At 48.8% G+C, this 27,503-nt stretch overlaps 1 pseudogene; it reads right to left on the reverse strand.

The window, feature by feature from the left end:
- Positions 1 to 20,264: 20,264 nt before the first annotated feature.
- Positions 20,265 to 27,503, reverse strand: part of LOC141271771 (uncharacterized) — a 133,671-nt pseudogene continuing 126,432 nt past the window's right edge.

Here is a 27,503-nt window from a genome sequence, read left to right on the forward strand (position 1 = left end):
GCAAGCAACACTAGCATGTCCCACTTTGTTACATGAAAAGCAGCGGCGCTTGTGATTAAAAGAATGATCCCAGAGGCCCGGAGGAAGTAGATGCTAGCAGAGGGAGAGGCGTCTCCAACTGGCTTACCTCCCAGATGGCTTCCCGGCTTCTGGCGTCCCGTTGGCCGCATAAGAGTCAGCAATCTTTACAGCCTGATCAGCAGTCTTTGGCTCTTGGTCGCACACAAATTGTTGTACATCCATGGGCCTTATGTAGAGGAATTGATCCTTAATAGTGTTGAGCGAGTATGTTCTGTTCCGAGTACGCTCGGCCGAGCTCCACGTATTTATAGCTGCTCGGTGATATGTTTGAATCGCTCCCATGTGCATGATTTGCAACTGTTTGACAGTTTTATTACATGTGAGGAATGTGTAAGAAATAGACATTCCTCACATGTAATAAAGCTGTCAAACAGTTGCAAATCATGCACATGGGAGCGATTTAACCATATCACCGAGCAGCTGTAAATACTCGGAGCTCGGCCCGAGCATACTCACCGAAAGGGTTAATAGAACATACTCGCTCAACACTAATCCTTAACCATAAGATCCTGGAGTTCCTCAAAGCTGGTAACAAAAAGTCCTTGGATCCACTGATGGAACCTGGTCCTCAAGGTGCTCACGACATCCGCATAGCTGTCAGTTGATCCCCACTGTAGATTCCAGACCTTTTTCCGATATATACCTCTGGGGTGAGGCTGTATTTCCTGACCAAGGCCTGTTTTATAGAGTCATAGTCCCCATGTAGCTCTGGTGAAAGGTCAGAAAAAACTTCCAAGGCTTGGCCTTTCAGCCCTGGAGTTAAATACTGAGCCTACTGATCACGGGGCAGATGGTATTGCCTGCATGTTTTTTCAAATCTCCAAAGAAAAGTATCTAAGCTTCCATCTTTCTCCATCACAGGGAAGTTTTCCAAGCGCAGTCTCATTGGATTTATATCCTGGGAATAGGGTAGCTGAAAACTGTTACCCTTTGGTAATTGGGCCATTTTAAGCTGGAAATCTCTCTCAGCCTGACTTTCTGCAGCAGCAGCAGCCTCTTTCTCAGCCTGTTTGTACTGTAGATGAGGCTGCAGGTGCATACTGGCATCACATTGTCCCTGCTGTTGTAAGGTCATTTGCAAAGAAAAGTCCATGCTCGTCCCAGAACTTACATTGTTAGAACCTCCAGAATTTGTTTCTGGGACAATTGATTGCTTGGCTCCTCTGAGTTCAGGTGCCACAGTACTCTGCTCTGAGTCCTGCTACATGAAGGTGTGTCACCCTGGCCTGGATGCCACAAAATGTAATAAAGCTGTGTCTGAGAGCAAGGGGGAGGTTCTCTAGTCAGGGGAACATTAGCATGCAGTACCTCCTGTCTCAGGCCAGTAGGGGGAGCAGGCTGCCCCTATAAAAGCTGGTGCTGGGGGCAGGGTTAGAGAGAACTGGATGACCTGTCTCAGTACTGAGACTTGTCCCGGAGCAGAGCAGGGACAGTTGTATTGCACCTAAGAGGAAGTGTGACAGGAGGAGAGCCACAAGCCAGAGACAAGAGGCGAAGAGAGCCTGTCTTGGCAGATAACGGACTTAATTTACCAGACTTTGGTGTCTGAGGCTGGGAGGATTCCACATTCTCCAGCAGATAACCAGTCTGCAGGGGACTGTATATTCCTTGGCCTAAGAAGCCTGGAGGCCCTGCCACAACAGAAGGGACCAGCAAAGCCGTACAAGGCTGGGAGCAGAAAGGAACCCACGTCGCAGGCCATACAGGCGAGAATACACGGAGAGCTCGGAAACGTGGGCTGTTACCCTATAAGGAGGAGATAGCCAGAAGGAGCACAGAAAGCACGGTAGGCCTACACCCTCACCCTGACCAGGGCCAATTTCCCCGTTGCTCTCAGACATCCAGGTCCCCTCCTAGCCGGGACTGTTTGTGGGTCAATTCACCTGTTCTAGTAAAGACCCTGGACTGCAACCTGTTGTCTGTGTGCTCCTTGCTCCTCCAGCACTATCAGCACTGGGACTCTCACTACCATCACTCCCAACATCCACTACACTGTCCTGGGGCTGCACTCTTCCCGTGGGGAGTCACACCACCTCAGCTGCATACACCATCAGCCCCAGCGGTCTGCCCAGCAGCGGCGGTTCCTAATGACCGCAAATCCACAGGTGGCGTAGTCGGACATAATCATCAGCGCATAACGGACTACCACTGGTCTGACCACCCTGAGCCACGGAACCGGGTTGCCACTACTACCCCCATCGTTCCCCTATTGCCCGGATCCGAGTGCCCCACGGCCCAGGGGGCGAGTCAAAGGCACCAATCAGCAGATGTTTGGATTTGTCTGCTGACTCAATTCACAGAGGTTAATCAGAGCTTCCTTACTCTGCTTCTTATATAAGACTACCAGATCGGTAATCAGCCTTTCGCCAAATGAAAAATAGAAAAGAAAAATGGCAAGGGGAAACTATTTGCAAGTATGTCTACGTAAGCATTGAGCTGAACCTTATAGAACTCGTGCATTCCTATCAAAGATACCAGTTCTTTAGTACAGGGAATAATTGCTTAAACCAAGTACTATTGCTCCAATTGAAGTAAAAAAAAAAACTCTATCCCACCGCTGCCACCACGTGACTTGGAGTGTGCCTGCAAGGGTTAATTTATCGCCTTTCACTCAATCCAGCTCTCAACCTCTGTTTTAGGCTATAAATCACACCCAACACATGCAGCACACCCCGATTTCTTAACACCTTGCCACCATTCATCAAACACAAGGGGTGATGAGTCCCCAAAATATGTTACTGTCAGACAATCAAAAGGTCACACATTCTCTGAGGCTATGGATTATTTTACAGCATACAAGGGTCAACCTTATTAAAGATTTCAAGCTTTAAAATAAAAATATACAGTGCTTACAATAAATATATAAAAAGGTAAAAATAAAACGACACACAAATATGCAAAACATTCATAAATAAAAAGGAAGAAATAACAGAAAATACTGACATTTTTCCGTTTACAGTTATCTTCTGTTTTCCTTGAGGGAAGAAATTAATTATGGATCGCATCAGCCTCCTAGGCCGCACTCACATGTCAACCACTTCTCTTTGTGCCACCTAGCTTTCTATAGTTCTGACCATTGACTCATATTTCCAGGATGACCCGGATTGGCCCATTTTAAAAGTGGTTGTTTGTGAATGGAAAATGGGCTAAGTTGTGGCATTTCAAATACCTGCCCCCCCTCTCTTATCCAAACAATGGAAAATATTCTCTCTTAGTTACACGCTATCTGATAGCCCTTTGAAATTAAGGCTCCAGGCCGAGCTGCCATGTTTGACACCTCTAGTGTTCTCCCAGGAGACCCCCCATTGTTTCTCAGTTCCTGCAATAAGAGGAGGCAGATGTTATCTCCTGTGTGCTGAGACAGAATATGGATGCAGTATTAACTAGTTATTTTATAGTTTCCCTTACAAATATATATTTCCTTCACAGGTATGTTATTAGATGAGCAAAGAGATAGATAGATGGTGGACACAGACAGAAAAGTGCCCTGTGCAAGAACAATATATGATTTACAGCACAAGAGTTCCTAAAAACGCAAAATTGCACCTGCTTTGGAGGTAGAAATGGGCCCCCTTACCTCTCGGACCCCTGTGCGGTCACTCAAGTTGCATTAATTTTATGTCCGCCCCTGGTGAGATATATAATTAGTGCTGTGTGTGTGTAGATAACTGTACATGGATTAACCTAATAAATGTATAATGTGAATAGCAGGAACTTTACTGCTATGCAGAGACGCCAGAGACAGAATCAAGGAATGTGTACTTACATCGGACCTACGTGGCAACATTTTAGGTTATAAATTGGTGAACGAGGTACTGTCTATTGTCTTTTTCGGTCTTTCAGGTATCCATTTCTGGACTACTTCAGATTTGTTGGGTTACTTTGGACCTGCATGGAATTTTTTTGTTTGTCAATAAATTGGTGAACGATGGAGTGTGGGGGAGTCTTTATTCAAATAAAGAGTTTTCTTCTGTGTGTGTGTTTTTTTACTGGATTAGCAACGTGGGTGTCTGATAGACACCTCTCCATTACTAACCCCAGGGGTTGATGGCAGCTGCATATTTTAACAAATCACAGCTGTCATCAACCCCCACTACCATTACGCTGATTACCTCTGCATCAGGCAATCTGGAAAAGTCAGGCAAAGCGCCAGATTTGGAGCATCTAATGTGATGTGCCACTTGTGGGGTGGCTACAGGCTAGTATTTTTAGGCTGGGAAGGGCCCAATAACCAGGGACCTTCCTAGCCTGATAACATAAGCCCGCAGCCGTCTGCTCTGCTTTACCTAGCTGGTTATCAAAAATAGGGGGGACCTCATTTCATGTTTTAAAATTTATTCATTAAAACTGGGCTAAAAACACCTGTGTAAACACACTTGCATGTGCTTTTTTTTTAACTCTGCATGATGACCCTCTAAAAATGTATAAGTGAGGGCCGCCTGATGACCCCCTAGAAATTATGAGCAATGGCCGCATAATGACCCTGTTGATATGGTGGAGGATGTATGTAGCCCTGAAAATGACTTTTGTTTTAATGGTGCAGCAGCAGTGTAGTTACTGTAATAGCAATTAAACACTGCCTATATGCGTGTTCTAATCTAATCTCTCCCTCTTAGGCTGCGTTCACACATTGCGTATTTTCAAAAAGCGCGCGAAAATACGCAATGTGCTTTGTGTCTGCCAGCAAAGTGAATGGGAAATTCACTTTGCCGTTCAGACACTGTGTAATTTTACGCAGCGGGAAAGCGCAGCTGCGTAAAGAATTGGCATGTCAATTCTTTACGCAGCTGCGTCCTGCACTTTCTCTCTATTGTGCCCATTATAAGCGATGGAATTACGCAGCGGTGTTCACACACTGCGTTATTCCATCGCTTTTTTACGGAGGCGCAGGATGGATACTCACCTACCCGATGTCAGGGGAGAGGCGTCCGGTCCGGTCTGGTCCAATCCCGCGCTTCCAGCAACTGCCGGTGAGCCGATCAGCTGTTAGCTAACCGGCTTGTAACCGGCCGGTCAGCTGATTACAAGCTGGTCAGCTGACAGTCTGCTGATCGCTTCACGGAAGATGCTGCAAGCGCGGGACGGAGCAGACGCGTCTCTCATCCATCGGGTAGGTGAGTATCCATAGTCTGTACATACACTGCTAGGGACACACACACGACACATAGACACAGACAGTACACACACGACACACAGACACAGACAGTACACATGTCACACTGAAATGAAGTGTGACATTACACATGTCACCCTTCATTTTCACACTGCGTTTTTTGCTGCGCTTTTTTACGCAGTGTGTGAATGGAGGTGCTTTTTTTACCTGCTTAAAAAAACGCAGGTAAAAAAAAACAGGAAAATACGCAATGTGTGAACACAGCCTTAGATCAACTTTCGCTGAACTGCCTCCAGAGGAAAGTGTGCTGGGCATCACATCACCAGGTCTTTTATAAGATGCGATTCAGCCGAAAAATCACAGAAATGCCAGTAGCCAACATGGCTACGGCATTGCCATGTATGGCAGGCAATCCCTACATGTTTATTGGCTAACAGGCGCAAAAAATGCGGGGCGGGGAGTTAAGCATAGCGCTCGAGCACTCAAGATACTCGATCGAGTAACGATCGTACCCTATCACCTTAAACTTGATCGAGTATCGAGCAGTGGCGAGCACGCTCGTTCATCACTACACGTAGATGGTGTATGAGCAGTGTGTAGGGGGGTCCAGTGTTAGTTACCAAGTTTTGACAGAGTAAAAAAAAAAGGTTGTGGTCAGAGAGGAAAAGGAGACAGCTAGTAAAATTATCTGAGCAGAGCGGGGAGAAGACCAGGTCCATTAGGCTATGTTCACATGTTGTATTTTGATGCATTTCTTTCAGCAGGCAAAACCTGCTCTGTTGGCAGTAAAGAAGCAACGTCAAAAAAGCAGGTTTTGTTGAGTATTTGCAGTGTTTTTGCTCTACACATTGCTTTCAATGGGTGCAAAAAACCTGCAAAAAAGCTGAAAGAAGTGACATGTTGCATTTTGCAAAAAGGCAACTCTTTGACAAAACAGTCTGGAAAAAAAAACAAGGTGTGTGCATGAGATTTTGTAAATTTCAAAGACTTTGCTAGTACGGTAAAACGCAGCTGAAAATTTGCATAAAAAATGTTTACAGGGGGTGTGGCTAACCATGTGTAGAGCCGTACGTTTCAGAGCTCTGCCATCAGTTCTCCCAACAATCTGATCATAATAATGGGCAAAGTCAGCAAAAAAGGCAACCCGATATCAACATCACACCAGGCCACCTCCCGGGAAGATATTGAAGTCTACCTGCGTCCCCAGAAGCCGCCTTAAGACCCACCGCTACAACGGCCGGAGGACCAGAGCCCCAACTCGAACCACGGAGACTCTCCCCCTGCACGACAGGATTCCACTGCACAGCCGCTGCCGGAGCCGCCGGCGAGACCTGAGGTAATTCACCTGCTCCTGGAGATCCATCCTACCCTGAAGTCCTCGCCTGTCCCGCCGCCGGAGATGTGTGGCACCCCAGGGGTCCGGTTGCCACAGTGGCATTGCCTCCCTCACAAGGGGTGATGCCATGCCTGGAAGCAAAGAGGGGTCCCCTAATCAGGTATACCAGCATACAACACTTTCCTGGCTCCAGACCAGAAAGGGGAGCTCCTCCCCTTAGCAACTGGAATCTGGAGGCGGGGTTAGTAAGAGTGAGTTGAGAGGAGTTGAATACAGGACAGCGACGAGGAAGGACCTGGGGAGTGGAGCTGTAAGCCAGCTCACCCCAGAGGAGAGAAGTGCAGTAGAACCAGACACCAGAGTCCGAGGCTGTGGGGCACTGAAGGCCCAGTAGCAGAAACCAGAGGGCAGGAGGTCTCCTGGCCCCATAGTAGCACCATAGGGCCCAGCACCGCCACATGGGAGCGACACATAAAGGCCCGATCTGCCGGCCATATGGGTGAGGAACAGACGTTTTACTCAGGGACGAGGGCCACAGCATAGCTACAAGCAGCAGGGCAAAACAGATTAGCGCAGAGGGAAGGCCTACAACTTCACCTGGCGAGGTGGATTCCCAACTTGCTTCCAGGCTGCCCGGATCTCCACTACCAGCTAGTACCCGTGCCCCGGTCAGCTTAACAACCGTAAGTAAAGATAAGAGGAAACCGCCATTAAGTTGTGGACTGGTCATTATCTGCGCCATCACCTGCACTACACCGCACCAGCAACATCTACCTCATAGCATCATTACATCCTGCCTTGGGGCTAAGCTCTGCCTGTGGAGAGCTGAACCAACTCTGCTGCGTCACCACCAGCTCCAGAGGATCTGCACCGCAGCGGCGGCCCCATATAGCCGCATACCACAGGTGGCGTCACGAACATTAACCTCTAAAAACTTCATTCCCCTTTCGCTTTTCCCCTTTTATTGACCGCCCTGGGTCACAGACCGGGTCACTGCCACTGTGACATCCCCCAGCATCGACCAGCCCGGTTACAGAGTACCCCACGGCCCAGGGGGCGCGCAGATGCTTCTTGCGCCATTAAAAGATGGCCACCGTCCCCATAAGGAGCGTGCCGCTTTGCTGGTGGCGCGATCTGAAGCTCAGGAGCTGCATCCTCCTCTCCCCTTCTCTCCGGTGTATGCCGAAACTGATGGTGGTCCCCCAGCTCAGGACAGTTAAGTCTCCCCCTCACGCAGGAGGTCACAAGATGGTGGCGTCAGGGAAGGGAATATCTCACAGCTCATATTGGACACTCATTGAGGCTCTGAAGATACCTCTCTTCTGTCAGACACCCCTATGAGGCCCCTGATCATGGACAGTGACATATCCCTAAAAGCAAACCCTCTTGCTCCTACTAAAGCAGTTTCAGAAAATTCATCCCCATCCTTTTTGTCTCTTAAAGGAGAAGGCCCACAATGTAATGAAACTCTATTGCAGATTGTGGGTGAGGGATTAAAGGATGGGACTGGAGGGGTTGTGATCAGTCACAGTGCACTGTGTCATGATGCTACGGAAATGAGACAGAACCCCCATCTAAAACCTCTATACCAGGATTTGTCATCCCACCAGTTAATTGATCCAATTCAAGTGGATCCTGCTGCCTCCCCTTCCTGGTCTACGGGTTCTTCCTGGGGGACTAACTCCCCACTCATTCCATCAGGGGCTCTACCCTGCACCATCCCTCTCTACACACAGACTGGGAGGTCGGAGTCCACGGTTGGCCTAGGGCCTATCAACACCTTCTATGATTAGGGAACTCCCTAACTCGATCACCCAGGAAGCCTTGGAACCCATATATCAAAATCAAGTGTCTCAGATCCCCTCCCCCGCTGACGCCTCATTGCAAACAGATAAACAGAAAGTACTGACTGCACTTCCAGTACAAGAAATAGGTGTGAACAGGTGCTTACTAGGAGCAGCTACCTCCATATACAACTAACAAAGTAGCACACTGCAACGCTAAGTATGCGAACATGAAATATATGAAATTTGAATAGCATTACTGCTCTAGAAAATAGAAATAAATGAGAAATCTTAGCGCATAAATTAGCCAATTCATGTGTACCTGGTAGCCATGGTAACGCGTTTCTCAAAATACCAGGACTCTACCAATATGAATACCTCTCTAAGAGACATCCGTCTGCTTATGTGTGGGAAAGTAAGATCCTACTGCAATTAAAACCACCTGCGGCACAGAGGTGGAGTGCTCAGTCAAAGCTTAAACATAGAAACAGAAAAAACTGACGGCACTTCCAATACAAGAAATAGGTGTGAACAGGTGCTTACTGGGAGCCACTACCTTCATAAAATACTAAGAAACAAAGCAGAACACGGCAACGCTAAGTTTGCAAACATGAAATATATGAAATTTGAATAGCATTACTGCTGTAGAAAATAGAAATAATTGAGAAATCTTAGCAGATAAATTGGCCAATTCATGTGTACCTGACAGCCCCGCAGTAAGGCATTTCTCAAAATACCAGGACCCTACCAATGTGAATACCTCTCTAAGGGACATCCGTCTGCTTATGTATGGGAAAGTAAGATCCTACTGCAATCAGTTTTTTATGTTTAAGCTTTGACTGAGCACTCCACTTCTATGCCGCAGGTGGTTTTAATTGCAGTAGGATCTTACTAGAACCAAGGAGGGATCGGGAAGGTGGACCAGTTGACACTCTGGGACCGACCTCGTGTGAGAGCATGTGACTTCCACAGGACTGACAGCTGAAGAGGACTGGCACGGCAGATGGGCTGACAGATGAGCACGGCTGGTAGGCAGGCTGGCGGGCAGCACTGGAACCTGAGGGCTAGAGAGTGTTAGCACACACACTTCAACATTGCACAGGCACCTTCATTTTGGGGGAGGTGCCTTAAACAATAGATGCCCTCCGGCCATTGGCCGGGGACATTTTAGGATGGCGCGCGCGGCCCCTTTAAGAGGCAGGGAGCGTGCGCGCGCCCTAAGCACAGTGCCCGATGCGCGCACCCCAGGCAACCACCGCGTGAGAGGCAGGAAGAGGATCGGAGGATGGGGGATCGGCGTCTCTGCTGGGCAGGAGGCAGAAGCGCCGACGGTACACCTTGTATTAAGAACTCAAATGATTGTCTGGCATATTCTACAGTAGAGTTTGCCAACATCTTTAAATCTTATTATACTAAATTGTATAACCTTCCAGCAAACCAGCCGTGCCTGGATCCTTCCTTGCTCCACTTGCTCTCTTAAGCCCCCGTCTCACATAGCGAGATCGCTAGCGAGATCGCTGCCGAGTCAAGGTTTTGGTGACGCAACAGCGACATCACCAGCGATGTCGCTATGTGTGACACTTTGCAGTGATCAGGCCCCTGCTGTGAGGTCGCTGATCGCTGCAGAATGTCCTGGACCATTTTTTGGTCTTTGCCCTCCCGCTGGTCAGCACTCATCGCTGTGTGTGACCAGCGGGACCAGCGATCAGGCTGGTAACCATGATAAACAGCGGGTTACTAGGGGCACACGCGCACTTAGTAACTCGCTGTTTATCATGGTTACCACTCTGCTATGGTGAGCGGTAACCTCCCGCTCACCGTAGCAGGCTCGTAGCCATGATAAACAGCGGGTTACTAGGTGCGCGTGTGCCCCTAGTAACCCGCTGTTTATCATGGTTACCAGCCTGCTCCTGCTTCAGCAGGCTGGTAACCAGGAGCAGGACATCGTGGAAAGATTCTTTCCACGATGTCACTGCTCCCCTGTTCGCTGGTGAGCCTGCCTGTTTGACAGCTCATAAGCGATCACATAGCGACGCAGCAACGATCCCTGACAGGTAATATCGTTGTCAGGATCGCTGTAGCGTCGCTAAGTGTGACGGGGCCTTTACTTCCAAATTCTACAAAATCTGTCCCACTCAACTAATCCCCTTAATGCTTCAATCCTTTAACCATATAATGGAAGCTTCACCCTTCCCCCTTCAGGCCACCTCCTCATACATTACTGTCATACCAAAGCCTGGGAAAGACCCCCTTCTTTGCTTTAGCTTTCGGCGAATATCACTTTTAAATGAAGATATTAAAATGTACGCTAAGTTAATAGCCAACAGGCTAAATCCACTCCTTCCTGGTCTTATCCATCCAAACCAGGTTGGGTTTGACACAGGTAGGGAAGCTCGTGACAATACGCTTAAAACTTTAGACATTATCAATTTTGCCTCATCGCGCGGCTCCCCTCTTATAATCTTATTCATCGACGCTTAAAAAGCGTTCGACAGAGTCTCGTGGCACTCTATCACTCAAACCTTGACTTCATGGGTCTAGGCTTGATCCCTAAATCCAAAATATCTGCTTTCTATCAGAGGCCCTCTCCGAGATTGAAAATTAATAGCTCACTATCGGATTAATTCCTAATTAAAAACGGTACCCGCCAGGGGTGCCCCCTATAGTCCTTTCTCTACGTTTTAATAATGGAAAACGATGTCAGAGATTGGATAACCCTAATATTTTTGGTATGGTGGTACGGGATCGAGAGTACAAATGCTCCGCATTTGCAGATGTCCTTCTGGTTTATCTACAGTTAGGTCCATATATATTTGGACAGAGACAACATTTTTCTAATTTTGGTTCTAGACATTACCACAATGAATTTTAAACAAAACAATTCAGATGCAGTTGAAGTTCAGACTTTCAGCTTTCATTTGAGGGTATCCACATTAAAATTGGATGAAAGGTTTAGGAGTTTCAGCTCCTTAACATGTGCCACCCTGTTTTTAAAGGGACCTAACTGTATCTAAACCACATATCTCACTCCCCTCATTAATGGCGGAACTGGATGGGTTTGGGAGATGGTCCAATTTCAAAATTAACATGGATAAGTCGGAGGCCCTTAACATAACCCTGCCCCGAAAGGGATAAAATCCTTGAAGAGGAATTTCCCTTTCAGATGGCCTAACAATAACTCAATTGTATATCTGGGAATTGGTATCTCCCCTGACCTTGGTAAACTGTTCTCTATTAATTTTCAGCCCTTTTTGTCCGACTGGAGAGGGATTTGACTTCTTGGAACCTTTCTGAATTCTCCTGGTTCCAGAGGATTAATATTATAAAGATGACAGTCCTCCCAAGACTACTGTGATTGATCATAATGGCCCACTACTTCCCATAACAGACAATCCGAGATTTCCTTCGGTAGCTTCCACCAATAAATTTCTAAACAGCACTAAAATAAAACCCTTACGTCTTAATCAAATTACTCCCCAGGGATCATTACTCCCCCTGTCCGCAATTCTAAAGAATAAAACCCCTATGAAACATCATGGCTTTCAATATCTTCAACTACAACATTTCTATCGTTCCCTAGCCGACAATTCTGAACTCGTTTGCCCACTTTCACCATTCGAAAGATTATGTATTGCCCCTACTAAAATAGATCACGCTAGACAACAGTCGGAGGATGTGGAGATTTCCGATAAGATTAGGACAGGTTGGAATTTATTAAGAAAACACATTATAAATGAAACGTGGAGAGAAACTCAGTATAAAATTATGCATGGGGCCATTTATGCCTGTAAAATACCTAAAAAAGATCCACTATCAAATAGGCTAACAACTTGTCCTAAATGCCACCTTCCATATTCCGACCTTATACATGGCCTTTGGTCATGCCCTGCGTCAGTATCATATTTGGGACAGGTATCGGATATGATTAACACCCTTTGGGGTCCAGAATATGCCCTCTCCCTTTATCTAGCCTTGTTACACTTCTGGAGCAACACAGAGAACCCTGGTGAGAAGAAAAGAGACCCACCCATATTGCTCCACACTCTGCTTATACTGGCAAAAAAACAGTTACTTAAATATTGGCTACACCCTAACACTCCCCCCATTGAAGAATTCACAGCTCAAATGAAACAAGGTAATTGTAGCGTCGGCGTCCCTGCCTTCTGCTAGGCAGGGACGCTGTTCCCCTCACCTCTCCACTCCGTGCCCGGCGTCCTCCTCCCGCTCTGCTGGCAGCGCGCGCTGCTTCCCGGCCACTGTGCTTAGGGTGCGCGCGCTCCCCCTCTCTTAAAGGGGCCGCGCGCGCTGTCCTAAGGAGTCCCCGGCCAATGGCCGGAGGACCTCACCATATATAAGGCACCTCCTCCAAAATGGAGGTGCCCGAGCAATGTTGTTGCAAAGCCTTCACTCTGCTTCAGCCCTCAGGTCCCGTTACCAGTTACCTGCCAGTCACCTGCCAGATTCCTGCTTGATACCTGCCTGATATCCGTTTACCTGCTAGCAAGCCTGCGGTCTGACGGTCTGCCTTCCAACACCTGTCAGTCTGTCTATGGACCAGCCTGCCCGCTCACCTGGGAGCGCTCATCTGCTACCTGCCTGCTAGCCTACCTGGAGGCTCCGCTGTCACTTGCCGTGACCACCTGCCTGTCCAGAGACTCTTGCCTGCTCACCTGGGAGCGCTCACCTGCTACCTGTCTGCTAGCCTACCTGGAGGCTCCGCTGTCACTTGCCGTGACCACCTGCCTGTCCAGAGACTCTTGCCTGCTCACCTGGGAGCGCTCACCTGCTACCTGTCTGCTAGCCTACCAGGAGGCTCTCCCGTCACTTGCCGTGACCACATGCCTGTCCAAAGACTCTCGCCCGCTCACCTGGGAGCGCTCACCAGCCACCTGCCTGCTGTTCTTCTACCCAGAGACTGTCCCTGTCACTTGCCGTGAGTACCCGTCCTTCTACTCAGAGACTGTCCCTGTCACTTGCCGTGACTACCTGCCCTTCTACCCAGAGACTCACCCTGTCACTTGCTGTGACTACCTGCCCTTCTACCCAGAGACTGTCCCTGTCACTTGCCGTGACTATCTGCCCGTCTTCCCCGGGAGCCACCCGCTTCCTTACAAGGACCGCCCCCTTGTATAGTTGATCAGAGGTTCCGCCTCCCAGACCCGTTACAGTTTGCTCGGGCCATGGAACCCGGTGGCACCCAGGCTCCCTCGCTCTCGGACCTATGTCATGAACTGTCCCGTCAGAGGTCCCAACAGGACTCCATCCTGAGTCATCTGCGGAATGTCAACTCTCGCCTGGACACTCTGACTGCTCCACCAGCAACCACCGCTAGTGTCATGACTCGCAGCCCGGCAGCGCCGCTGCCCACCAATACCATGGCATCCTGCCCTGGACCCCGGCTTTCTGCACCTCCTCGCTTCGGAGGCGACCCCGCTCAAGCTCGGGGCTTCATAAACCAGTGCACCCTGCATTTTGAACTCCTGTCCCACCAGTTTATCTCCGACCGGGCCAAAGTAGCCTTCATCATGTCCCATCTCACGGGGGAGGCATTGGCTTGGCTAAATCCTCTATGGGAGAGAGGAGACCCCCTGGTGTCCAACCTGCCAGCCTTTCTCACGGCTTTCCGGAAAGTCTTCGACGAACCCGGACGGAAGACCTCATCCGCATCATCTCTGCTACGTCTCCATCAAGGAAATCTCACCGTGGGCCAATATGCCATACGGTTCCGTACCCTTGCTTCGGAGCTGGCCTGGGATAACGACGCCCTGGTGTCTGTCTTTTGGGAGGGTCTGTCCGGCCGTATTAAAGATGAACTCGCCGGTCGGGACATACCTACCACTCTCGACGACTTAATAACTCTTGCCACCCGGATTGACATCCGGTTCCAGGAACGCGCCAAAGAGGTCACCCGTGAGAGGAGGTTTCCACGTCTAGCCCCTACCTTTCAGAAACCTGTCCCTTCTCCTGCTACTCCCCAGGCGCACTCACCCGAGCCTATGCAGGTCGACCAGACCAAGATGGTCAAAACCCGTCAAGAGTTACGCCGTGCCGAGGGGAGCTGCTTCTACTGTGGCAGTAAGGAGCACCGGATCCGTTCCTGCCCGGAGAGGTCGGGAAACGCCTGTGTCTAGGATCGCTCAGAGAGGTCGTCCTAGACAAGAGTAAACCCTCTCCATCTCTGTTGCTGTCGGTCTCTATCATCTGCGGGGAGAAAAGTTATTTTGAACTAGCCCAACTTGACTCTGGAGCTGCCGGAAATCTCATTTCTCAGTCTCTGGTAGAGAAATACCGCATTCCCACCAAACCTCTAGCTGTACCCTTATCTGTCGCTGCCGTGGATGGGGGCCTCTTACCACATCCCATCCAACTCATCACCGAATCCATAACCCTGCAGGTGGGAATGCTGCACTCTGAGAGCATCTTCTTTCATGTTCTGCCTGGACTCTCTCACGCCCTATTGCTAGGCCTACCTTGGCTTCAGAGACATGCACCCGTGCTTGATTGGCAGACCGGAGAAGTCCTTTGCTGGGGACAGGACTGCCATAAGACTTGTTTAGTTCCCGTCCATCCTGTCCGTCCTTCTCCTACTCCAGCCAATCTACCTGGTCTTCCGGCTCCTTATTGGTCGTATGCGGACGTCTTTAATAAAAAGGAGGCAGAGACATTACCCCCTCATAGACCATACGACTGCCCAATCGACCTGATGCCCGGCGCTACTCCTCCCCGTGGGCGCATTTACCCTTTGTCCGCTGCTGAGACCCGATCCATGTCAGAATATATCGAGGAGAATCTGGCCCGGGGATTCATCCGGAAATCTACTTCCCCGGCGGGAGCAGGCTTCTTCTTCGTCAAAAAGAAGGATGGCTCACTCCGTCCCTGTATAGACTATAGAGGCCTTAACCAGATCACGGTGAAGAATAAATACCCCCTTCCGCTCATTCCGGAATTATTTGACCGTCTGAGGGGGGCTAGAATCTTCACCAAGCTGGACCTCCGTGGGGGGTATAACCTGGTCCGTATCCGTCAGGGGGATGAATGGAAGACGGCATTCAACACCCGGGATGGCCACTATGAATACCTAGTAATGCCCTTCGGTCTCTGTAACGCTCCCGCCGTCTTTCAAGAGTTGGTCAATGACATCTTCCAGGACCTTCTCTACTCCTGCGTAGTGGTGTACCTTGACGACATCTTGGTGTTCTCTCCGGATCTCCCCACACACCGGAGGGATGTTCGTCAGGTTCGGCTCAGGCTCAGGCAGAACCACCTCTACGCTAAATATGAGAAGTGCCTCTTTGAGCAGACCTCGCTTCCATTTTTGGGCTACATAATTTCTCAGACCGGCCTACGAATGGATCCTGAGAAACTGTCTGCCATCGAGAAGTGGCCTCGACCAGAGGGGTTGAAGGCTATTCAGCGGTTCCTGGGCTTCGCCAACTACTACCGCCTCTTCATACCGCACTTCTCTTCCCGGACTGCCCCAATCTCTGCGCTCACCCGTAATGGCACTAATCCCAGAGAATGGCCGCCCGAAGCTGAGGAAGCCTTTCTTTCCTTAAAACAGGCTTTCTCTTCCGCCCCGTGCTGCATCGCCCGGACGGCAACAAGCAATTCTTCCTGGAAGTTGACGCCTCCTCCTCTGGAGCCGGAGCGGTACTTACCCAAAAATCGTCTTCCGGGAGAATGGTAACTTGCGGCTTCTTCTCCAAACTCTTCTCCTCTTCCGAGCGCAACTATTCTATAGGAGACCGAGAGTTATTGGCCATTAAGCTGGCATTGGAGGAGTGGCGTTATCTGCTCGAGGGGGCTCTTCACCCGGTAATAATTTACACGGACCACAAGAACTTGGCTTACCTCCAGAGTGCCCAGAGACTTAACCCGCGCCAAGCCCGGTGGTCCTTGATTTTTCCTCGCTTTGATTTTGTTCTTCATTTTCGCCCGGCTGACAAAAACATCAAAGCTGACGCCTTGTCCCGATCCTTCCTGGTGTCTGATCTTGAGGAAGAACCTAAACACATCATCGATCCCGCCAGAGTAATGCAGGTGGCCCCCGTGAGTCTAAATCGTCTCCCTCCCGGTAAGACGTTCGTAACGGTACCTGATCGGGAGAAGATCCTACACTGGGGTCACTCGTCTAAGCTTGCTGGCCATGCCGGTCAGAAAAAGACCCTCCAGCTTATCACCCGGCACTACTGGTGGCCTACCCTGCACAAGGACGTAATAGACTTTGTTTCTGCCTGTGTGTCCTGCGCCCGCAACAAGGTTCCGAGACACCTGCCAGCCGGTCGCCTCCTTCCTCTTCCAGTACCTGCTGGCAGCATATAGCTATGGACTTCATAACAGATCTCATTGTCTCTGCCGGTTGTACGGTCATTTGGGTGGTCGCTGACCGCTTTTCCAAAATGGCTCATTTCATTCCCCTGCCAGGCCTCCCGTCTGCACCCGAGCTGGCTAAAGACTTTATCCGCCACATCTTCCGTCTCCATGGCCTGCCCCTCCACATCGTGTCGGATCGTGGGGTTCAGTTCACCTCACGCTTCTGGAGAGCCACATGTAAGCTGCTAGACGTCACCCTGGACTTCTCCTCCGCATACCACCCACAGTCCAATGGTCAAGTGGAGAGGATCAATCAGATCCTGACCAGTTACCTCCGGCACTTCGTTAATGCCCACCATTCAGACTGGGTGGATCTCCTGCCATGGGCCGAATTTTCTTACAATAATCACGAGAGCGAATCTTCCTCCAAATCCCCGTTTTTTGTAGTCTTCGGTCAGCATCCTCGGATCCCATTTCCCGTCTCCACCTCGGTGGACAATCCGGCTGCGGAATCTCTCGTTAGCAAATTTTCCTCCATTTGGGAGAGTACCCGATCCGCACTCCTTCAGTCGTCCGAGCGGATGAAAAAACACGCTGACAAAAAACACCTGGATCCTCCACAATTCCGTCCTGGAGATAAAGTCTGGCTCTCGTCCAAGTATGTCCGGCTCAAGATTCCCTCCTACAAGTTAGGGCCTCGGTTCATCGGCCCACTAGAAGTTATCAAACAAATCAACCCCGTGGCCTATAAATTGAAACTCCCGGCCAACTTGCGGATCCCTAACTCCTTCCATTTATCTCTCCTCAAACCCGTGGTACTTAACTCCTTTTCCAAGTCTGCAGGTACGCCTCCTGCTCCGGTTTCCGCTGAAAACGAGTTTGAGGTAGAGAACATTCTGGCCACCAAAAGGGTAAGAGGAAAAACCTTTTTTCTGGTAGACTGGAAGGGGTTTGGTCCTGAGGAGAGAACGTGGGAGCCCCGGGAGAACATCCATGCCCCTCTCATCCTTGCTAAATTTCTGTCTGGCCTAAAAAAGGGGGGGCCTAAAGGGGTGGGTACTGTAGCGTCGGCGTCCCTGCCTCCTGCTAGGCAGGGACGCTGTTCCCCTCACCTCTCCACTCCGTGCCCGGCGTCCTCCTCCCGCTCTGCTGGCAGCGCGTGCTGCTTCCCGGCCACTGTGCTTAGGGCGCGCGCGCGCTCCCCCTCTCTTAAAGGGGCCGCGCGCGCCATCCTAAGGAGTCATCGGCCAATGGCCGGAGGACCTCACCATATATAAGGCACCTCCTCCAAAATGGAGGTGCCCGAGCAATGTTGTTGCAAAGCCTTCACTCTGCTTCAGCCCTCAGGTCCCGTTACCAGTTACCTGCCAGATTCCTGCTTGATACCTGCCTGATATCCGTTTACCTGCTAGCAAGCCTGCGGTCCGACGGTCTGCCTTCCGACACCTGTCAGTCTGTCTATGGACCAGCCTGCCCGCTCACCTGGGAGCGCTCATCTGCTACCTGCCTGCTAGCCTACCTGGAGGCTCCGCTGTCACTTGCCGTGACCACCTGCCTGTCCAGAGACTCTTGCCTGCTCACCTGGGAGCGCTCACCTGCTACCTGTCTGCTAGCCTACCTGGAGGCTCCGCTGTCACTTGCCGTGACCACCTGCCTGTCCAGAGACTCTTGCCTGCTCACCTGGGAGCGCTCACCTGCTTCCTGTCTGCTAGCCTACCTGGAGGCTCTGCCGTCACTTGCCGTGACCACCTGCCTGTCCAAAGACTCTCGCCCGCTCACCTGGGAGCGCTCACCAGCCACCTGCCTGCTGTCCTTCTACTCAGAGACTGTCCCTGTCACTTGCCGTGACTACCTGCCCTTCTACCCAGAGACTCTCCCTGTCACTTGCTGTGACTACCTGCCCTTCTACCCAGAGACTGTCCCTGTCACTTGCCGTGACTATCTGCCCGTCTTCCCCGGGAGCCACCCGCTTCCTTACAAGGACCGCCCCCTTGTATAGTTGCTCAGAGGTTCCGCCTCCCAGACCCGTTACAGTAATGTCTTCACATCCGGTTCCATCCAGATGTGTCCGGATCCCAGAATTCCGGCCGGCGGAAGTTCGTCGACCGCCATATTGGGACACCCAAGTGATGGGTGTCTCAATATGGAAACCGGTGGTGGTACCAGCCTATTGCGCAGTACCACCAGCGGAACACCGTCGCAAACATGCTGTACACGCCGCCACCGGAATCAGCCGAATGAGCCACTGACCGCCGCCATCTTTGTACAGGAGGAGTGCATGCGCAGTTTTAATGTGACCGCCGCTATCTGCCTGCACAAAGATGGCGGCGGTCTGATTTTCTTGCGCCTGCGCGAATTCCGCGCAGGAGCAGTGAATCATTCAGCTGATCCCGACGACAGATGCGCGACGTGAGAGAACAGACAAGGGGGAGAGCACATGGGGTACACAGGTCAAAGAAGAGATCACATCAGAGGAGAAGACATCAGATGAGGGAGAGAGAAAGCACATGAGGGGAGAACACAGCACAGGAAGGAGAGAGACAGCAGACAAGGGGGATAGCACATGGGGTAGACAGGTCAAATAAGAGCACAGACTGGGGAAGTCAGCACATGGGGGAAAGAGAGAGTGGATAGGTGGGTGAGCACATGGGGGGGGAGAGATTCTCAACGCTGCAAAGCCTGCTCCCATTGTGACATTACCGCACTCCCGATGCGATAGCATCGGGCCTCCATCTAGTGTCATTATATACCTTGTCTGCGTACAGGTATCTGATTATCACTTTAATCTGGTTTGTTATGTTTTATGAAAATACTAATAAATATTATATATATAAAAAAAAAATAGACCACGGTATTTCTATTCCCTACAAACTTCTTCTAGCTCCCGAACTGGAGTCATAGAGAAGGAGTGCTTGACCATAAAGTGGCGGTGGACACGTTACGGTACTATATGTTAGGATGGAAGTTTAAATTGGTATTCGAGCATGCCCCACTCAGATGGATGAGGGAAACAAAAGGTAAAAGTGCTAGGGTCACTTGCTGGTTCTTAGCCCTACAAGATTTCAACTTCCATGTAGAGCATGGAGCAGGGAAGCTACATGGTAATACCGATGCCCTCTCGAGAATCACTTGTCTGGTAGTAGAAAGTGTCAAACCCCACGGCTTTAGGCAGAGGGGGGGTTATGTAAGGTGGCTAATGGTCGCATAGTCAATGGGAGGCATGTGTCACACAGATGGCTGGCCTCAGTGCTTACATGCACTAGAGAAACACTCCGGGTTACATCACAAAAAGGATAATTTGGTGCACCTGGGACCGGGTTACGGGTAGTTTAGAGAGATGGGCGGGCGGGTCTAGCTATCCACATACCTCAACTCTGTGTGTGGTTAACAGCCTATAAAATGGAGGCTATTGTTTGGCACATGGTCTGTGTGTCTGGAGGGAGAAGGCCTACTGTGTGTGGTTGTCTCCAGACTGGGCCGTGTACTGGACTCCTACCAGCTTGTGTGACCACAGCGCTGGCTAACCAGAGACTTTGCTAAAAGGACTGTTTTCTTTGTTTTTGTTTGCATTTTGCTTTTGACCAGTTTATGAAGCAAATAAACGGTTATGGACATTTAAAGGAACATGGCTCCTGTTTGCCTCCCATTGCACCCAAGTGAGTACGATCCCTACACCGTGTTAAACGTGCGTCTATTAATACAAAAACAGTAAGTTCTAATTTAATTTCCTTTTCTCGTTTAATTTGACGACTGTCTGTTATATGGTTTTTGTACAATTTGTCAATAATATATAGTTTCTCCCCATATGCGTTATATTTGATGTTGAACAAAATGTTTTCTAGTAATTCATTTTTCTCATTTCAGGTATGATAATGGCTTCTCCCCTTGTGGGATTTTAGAGGTTTAAGAAAATAGCATCATTGTTTAAAACGTTTCCCACATTCTTAATATGTACATTGCTTCCCCCTTGTGTGAATTCTCTGGTGCTTATCAAGACTTGATTTATATGCCCACGATTTCCCACATTCTGAACATGAATATGGCTTCTCTCCTGTGTGAGCTCTTTGGTGTTTAACAAGCGATGATTTCTCTGTAAAACATTTTCCACATTCTGAACATGAAAATGGCTTTTCCCCTGCGTGAATTCTCTTGTGTATAACAAGATACCATTTATAGTTAAAATATTTCCCACATTCTGAACAAAAAAAAGGCTTTTTTCCCGTGTGAGTTCTCTGGTGTATAACAAGATGCGATTTCTGTTTAAAATATTTCCCACATTCTGAACATGAAAAAGGCTTCTCCACTGTGTGAGTTCTCTGGTGATTGTCAAGGTGTGATTTCCGTACAAAACATTTTCCACATTCTGAACATGAAAAAGGCTTCTCCCCTGTGTGATTTTTCTGGTGTGTAAGAAGATATGATTTCTCTACAAAACATTTTCCACATTCTGAACATGAATATGGCTTCTCCCCTGTGTGAGTTCTCTGGTGACTAACAAGAACTGATTTCCGTACAAAAGATTTTCCACATTCTGAACATGAATATGGCTTCTCCTCTATGTGAGTTCTCTGGTGTCTAACAAGGCGTGATTTCTCTACAAAACATTTCCCACATTCTGAACATGAAAAAGGCTTCTCCTCTATGTGAGTTCTCTGGTGTCTATCAAGGTATGATTTATCTATAAAACATTTTCCACATTCTGAACACGAATATGGCTTCTCCCCTATGTGAGTTCGCTGGTGTATAACAATAAATGATTTATTTGAAAAACATTTCCCACATTCTGAACATGAAAAAGGCTTTTCCCCTGTGTGACTTCTCTGATGTTTAACAAGCGATATTTTCTGTGCAAAACATTTCCCACATTCTGAACATGAAAAAGGCTTCTCCCCTGTGTGAATTCTCTGATGTGCAACAAGTGTTGTTTTATGTCCAAAACATTTCCCACATTCTGAACATGAAAAAGGCCTTTCCCCTGTGTGAGTTCTCTGGTGTTTAACAAGCTGTGATTTCTGTACAAAACATTTTCCACATTCTGAACAAAGATATGGCTTCTCCCCTGTATGACTTCTCTGATGTGCTATAAGATTTGATTTCAATGTAAAACATTTTCCACATTCAGAACATGAATATGGCTTCTCCCCACCAGTATGCATTCTCTCATGCCTAACAAGATCTGATTCCTGGTTAAAATTTCTCCCACATTTGGAACAAGAAAATCTCTTCTCCGTGTGAGTTTTTTGATGTTTAACAAAAGAGGTTTCGAGAGGACAACTATTTCCATATTCTGAATGTGTAATTGGCTTCTTTGCTTTAACAGTAGTTTGTTTTTCAATGCCTCTTTTCTGACTTTTGCTTTTCTTAGTAGTCTGTAATGAATCAGAAGATAGGACCTCTTCCATAGCATCAGATGATACATATTTGCTGTGAAGGGATGATGGTATATCTGGAGTAATGACTTTCACTTTAATTGTATCCTGTGTCATCTCAAGGTCATCTGATTTAAAAATTGAAGTCAGCTGTCCCTCAGATCTCATTGTACAGCCATCTGCCAAAAAAAAAATATATTTTTTAATAAAATATCTTTGAAATTTATATTTTTGAATATTTCTTCTCAAAGTGTCCATAGAAATAGGAAATTATGTAGTAAAATTTAATTATTCACTTAGACAATGACAGTTCACAAACTAATAGAAGACCTCAAAGCATGAACTATTAGAGTGTGGTGTTCAACTGTTTAGTTTATTCTGCCTCCCAAATATTGGAATAAAAAGCCACCAAAAATTGTTATGTAGGTTGTAACGATATGCGGTTGTGGATTTTAATAATCACCTACGCAGGTTAACGATGCAATTAGTTTTATTCCTACCGAGCACAGTAAACAGCAATTCCAGGTAAATGTTCAACGGGCAATTCTCTCAGTCCTTGAGTTTCCAACCCGGGATCAGTAGTTCCACTGCCCCGTATGAGGTGATACCCACTGTCACCCAATTTTTGGTTGGCCCACAGCTTTTTGTATCTGCCGGTATATTGGCAGTCACAGCATATGCTCCTTCATATGATGGATATCACGCCTGCAGCACATGGTACCACCCAGCTCTCGGTCTGACTAGAAAATGAGTCTTCTCTTTCTCCTGCACAAGGATCAGCCACCTGAATGGGCAGAAGTGCTCACCCCTCCCTACTACAGCTAAGTGTGCCTTAGTGGAGATATTTTCTCAGGACAAAGCCTTCACCTGGGTTCGCATGTGAGACTTCCTGTGGTGTCAGCTCCTCTGCGTCTAAAGGCCAAGTCACACTTAGCGACGCTGCAACGATCCCGACAACGATATGACCTGTCAGGGATCGTTGCTGTGTCGCTATGTGGTCGCTGGTGAGCTGTCAAACAGGCAGGCTCCCCAACGATCAGGGGAGCAGCGACATCGTGGAAAGAATCTTTCCACGATGTCCTGCTCCTGGTTACCAGCCTGCTGCTGAAGCAGGAGCAGGCTGGTAACCATGGTAAACATCGGGTTACTAGGGGCACATGCGCACCTAGTAACCCGATGTTTACAATGGTTACCACTCTGCTACAGTGAGCGGGAGGTTACCGCTCACTTTAGCAGGCTCGTAACCATGATAAACAATGGGTTACTAGGTGCGCGTGTGCCCCTAGTAACCCGATGTTTACCATGGTTACCAGCCTGATCGCTGCTCCCACTGGTCACACACAGCGATGTGTGCTGACCAGCGGGAGGGCAACGACCAAAAAATGGTCCAGGACACTTTGCAGAGATCAGCGACCTCACAGCAGGGGCCTGATCGCTGCAAAGTGTCACACATAGCGACATCGCTGGTGAGGTCGCTGTTGCGTCACCAAAACCGTGACACAGCTGCGATCTCGCTATGTGAGATGGGGGCTTTAGCTTCCCATCTACACAAAGGGTCCCTTGGCTGAGAGAACAGTGGCCCAAGGCCCCTGAGATAAGGTCACTGAATGGAATTGATACCTGAGGTTGAACTAATGAGCAAACAAATCACTAAAACAAAAACAACACAGCAAGCAAATCTCTAACAAAACACAAAAATAAGATCGACGAAAATGGGTGCTCAGCGCTGGAAAAGTATTTAGTAAGTGGCCAGGTCCTCACATAGGTGAAAATAATATTAATAAAAACTTCTACTTATCCCACAAAAACAAGCCTCCACTGAGGTGTCAAAATAGACATTACTCCTATAGATTAATTCTCTAATGGTTATAATTTACAAAATGGAGTCACTTTATGGGGTTTTCTTCTGCTTTAATTTTCTGTCATTCTGTAACAGAGTTTCTATAAATGGTGTTTCAGATATCCTCTGAGATCTGCTCCTGCGATGTCTGCTTCTGACACAAGTCGCCGCCATCATTCATTCTGAGGATGGCACTGGTGCTCAGCTCCCAGCTTGTGACTCTGGCCCGTTTACGGACTACTCTTGTGTCTCCTGATTTTGTATTTTCTCTGCCCTATTGGTTCTATCTAAAAAGTCTAAGCCCCTCAAAGTAATTTCAAAAGTGATTTGTTTCTTCCTGACCAGGCCAATTTTTTTCAATTCTGACCAGTGTCACTTTATGAGGTAATAACTCTGAAACGCTTCAATAAATCCCAGTGATTATGAGAAGGTGTTTTCATGACATGTTGTACTTCATGTAAATTTTAGTCGATATGATTTGCGTTTATTTCTGAAAATATTAAAAATCATTTTTGAAACATAAAAAAATTAGGACATTAGAAGGGTTAACATTTTATCAACAATTTCTAATTTTTCCAAAAAATTTACAAAGCCAATTTTTTTTTTAGGGATCACATCCCATTTGAAGTAACTTTAAGGGGCCTATGTGACAGAAAGTACCCAAAAGTGACACCATTTAAAAAAACACACCCCTCAAAGTGCTCAAAATCATATGCAAGAAGTGGACCATACAACTGTGCGATTTCTCCTGCGTACGCAGATACCCCATATGTGGTGCAAAACTACTGTTTGGGTGCATGGCACGGCTTGGAAGGGATGGAGCACCATTCAACTTTTGGAGCTCGAAATTGGCTGGAATAGATAGTAAACACCATGTTGCATTTGCAGAAATCCTGATATGCCTAAACAGTGGTAACCCCCAATAAGTGACCTCATTTTGGAAACTACACCTGTCAAGGAATTTATCTAGAGGTGTGGTGAGCACTTTGTACCTGTAGGTGCTTCACAAAATTTTATAACGTTGAAAATGAAAAAATACATTATTCCCACAAAAATGTTGGTTTAGCCCTAAATTTCTCCTTTTCAAAAGGTTAACAGGAGAAATTGCACCAGCATTGCAATGCACTATACCTGCCAATATTACACTTACAGACGCCTCTTAGACCGTGCTTGTGGCATGGCTCAACAGGACAAGTTGTCATGACAATAATCGGGCCCTCGTGGTGAATTCAGGGGGACGCCGATTAGACAGGAGAGGGAGACTCCTCACTCTCCTAGCCTACCAAATTCTGCAATCGATTGTGGCATTTAGGAGGTTAAACAGCCGCTCCTGGCAGTGACAGCCGGATCTCGGCTGTCACGTATTCTGAGCTCTCGACGGCAATCACGTAGGCACAGCTCCTGTGATGCGCACGATAGCCATGAATTACGCATACATCAAAGGTCGGGAACCCATATTCGACCATGATGAATTGATACATCAAAGGTCGTGAAGGGGTTAAAGACTACAAGGGAATTGCAGACTAATATAAGTGAGACAGGCCGATCCCACCACAATCAAACATATCATACAGAATGAACTCGCAAAAAAAGGAGACATAGCATAAAAAAACATGTTACATATACAATAAGAACATATGTTCAGGGGGAGAACTACAACACTAGACCAGAGTTGCACTCATTTATGGTGGACCATAGAAGCTCCTATGAGTTCTGACCAGAAGAGTAGAGAAGGTATTAGTGCTCCACATTACCGGAGAGATTGTGCAGTAATCTGAATTCCTTAGTATCGAAAACATAATGGAAATAATGACATGGAGTGAAGCCATGAAACCAGGGCTTGAGCCATGCCAACACATCTCCTGCAGAGGTGAATAAATGTATATTACAGCCATGAGACATGCACAGCTTAGATATATATCATGGCACACGTGTGATGTTTATGTAGTTTATCACAATCCTCTTTGAAGTTCGTTGGTTTTAAAAGTGTTATGCACACGCCCGGGCTGACTGGCGTGTGCGTGATTTAGTGATTCCACTGTGCCATGAACCGGAGAGTGCCTGGAGGGGCGTAACTAAGTATCAACCCGATCCGACCAAGGTCGCACGACGGCTAACGACGCCGTGCACCAGGGAGGAACCGAGCAGAGGGACCAGGTGCTACTCCAGGCCAGACCCCGGGCACGGTTGTTGACCCACACCGGGGAATACAGGAACAGGCAGGTTAAGCTGGCACACAGACAAGTGGGTATTGGCAGGCACGGCTGGCATGCAGACAGGTGGGCACTGGCAGGCACGGCTGGAGTGCAGACAGGAGGATACTGGCAGGCACGGCTGGTATGCAGACAGGAGGGTACTGACAAGTACGGCTGGCGTGCAGACGGGGAGGTACTAGCAGGTTGGAGCACAGGCTGGATAGGGTCCAGTACAGACTGGGATTCAGGAACAGAACCGCAGATGCGGTAGACAAGCAGAGCAGAGAAGAACCGCCGGAGCGGTGGGCAAGCCGGAGCAGAGAGGTACCGCCGGAGCGGTGAGCAAGCAGAGCAGGGAGAAACTTCCGGAGCGGTAAGCAAGGCAGAGCAGGCAGGAACCACCGGAGCGGTGAGCAAGGCAGAGCAGGCAGGAACCGCCGGAGCGGTGAGCAAGGCAGAGCAGGTAGGAACCGCCGGAGCGGTGAGCAAGGCAGAGCAGGCAGGAACCGCCGGAGCGGTGAGCAAGGCAGAGCAGGCAGGAACCGCCGAAGCGGTGAGCAAGGCAGAGCAGAGAGGAACTGCCAGAGCAGTGAGCAAGGCAGAGCAGAGAGGAACCGCCGGAGCGGTGAGCAAGGCAGAGCAGAGAGGAACCGCCGGAGCAGTGAGCAAGGCAGAAACCGCCGGAGCGGTGAGCAAGGCAGAGCAGGCAGGAACCGCCGAAGCGGTGAGCAAGGCAGAGCAGGCAGGAACCGCCAGAGCGGTGAGCAAGGCAGAGCAGAGAGGAACCGCCGGAGCGGTGAACAAGGCAAAGCAGACAGGACAGGGCTCTGTTCACACTGAACAGGCTGGAAGGGAAAAGCAGAACCAGATACACACAAGGTACTTGCAATGAAGTAGCGAGTGGACTCTAAACTCACAACAGAAGTACAGAGACATCGAGTAGGAGTTAGGTGCAGGTTCAGAGACTGCAGGAAAAGGGAAGGTACGGACACAGAGACAAACAGGCTAGGAGAGTGTTCAGACAGGAACTGACACTGCAACGAGATACAGGAGCGAGTCTGTGTATACGGCCCCCAGAGAGGCGGACAAACAGGCTAGGGGAGTGTTCAGACAGTAACTGACACTGCAACAAGATACAGGAGCGAGTCTGGGTATACGGCCCCCAGAGAGGCGGACAAACAGGCTAGGAGATAGTTCAGACAGGCCTGGGAATACAGCCCCCAGGTTGGCGGACAGGCAAGAAACAGAACGGGACGGGACCTGGCACATCAGAGGCAAGGAGCCCTCTGAAGGTAAGAGTTGCTCAGGCACCAGTTTCAGGGTGGAGCTGGTTTAAATATCCAGTGACAGAAAGCAATAGGCTGGAGACGCATTAGGGGTGTGCCCACAGCAGCTACTAGAAACAGGAAGTAACCGGGCCGCCGCCCTAAGCAGTCAGGACAGGGACAAGCAGACAGCAAGAACAGAAGCCA

Source organism: Phyllobates terribilis, unplaced genomic scaffold (assembly GCF_046119375.1).
Source record: "Phyllobates terribilis strain yellow unplaced genomic scaffold, ASM4611937v1 Scaffold_5__5_contigs__length_657084704, whole genome shotgun sequence".
Lineage (NCBI taxonomy): Eukaryota > Metazoa > Chordata > Amphibia > Anura > Dendrobatidae > Phyllobates > Phyllobates terribilis.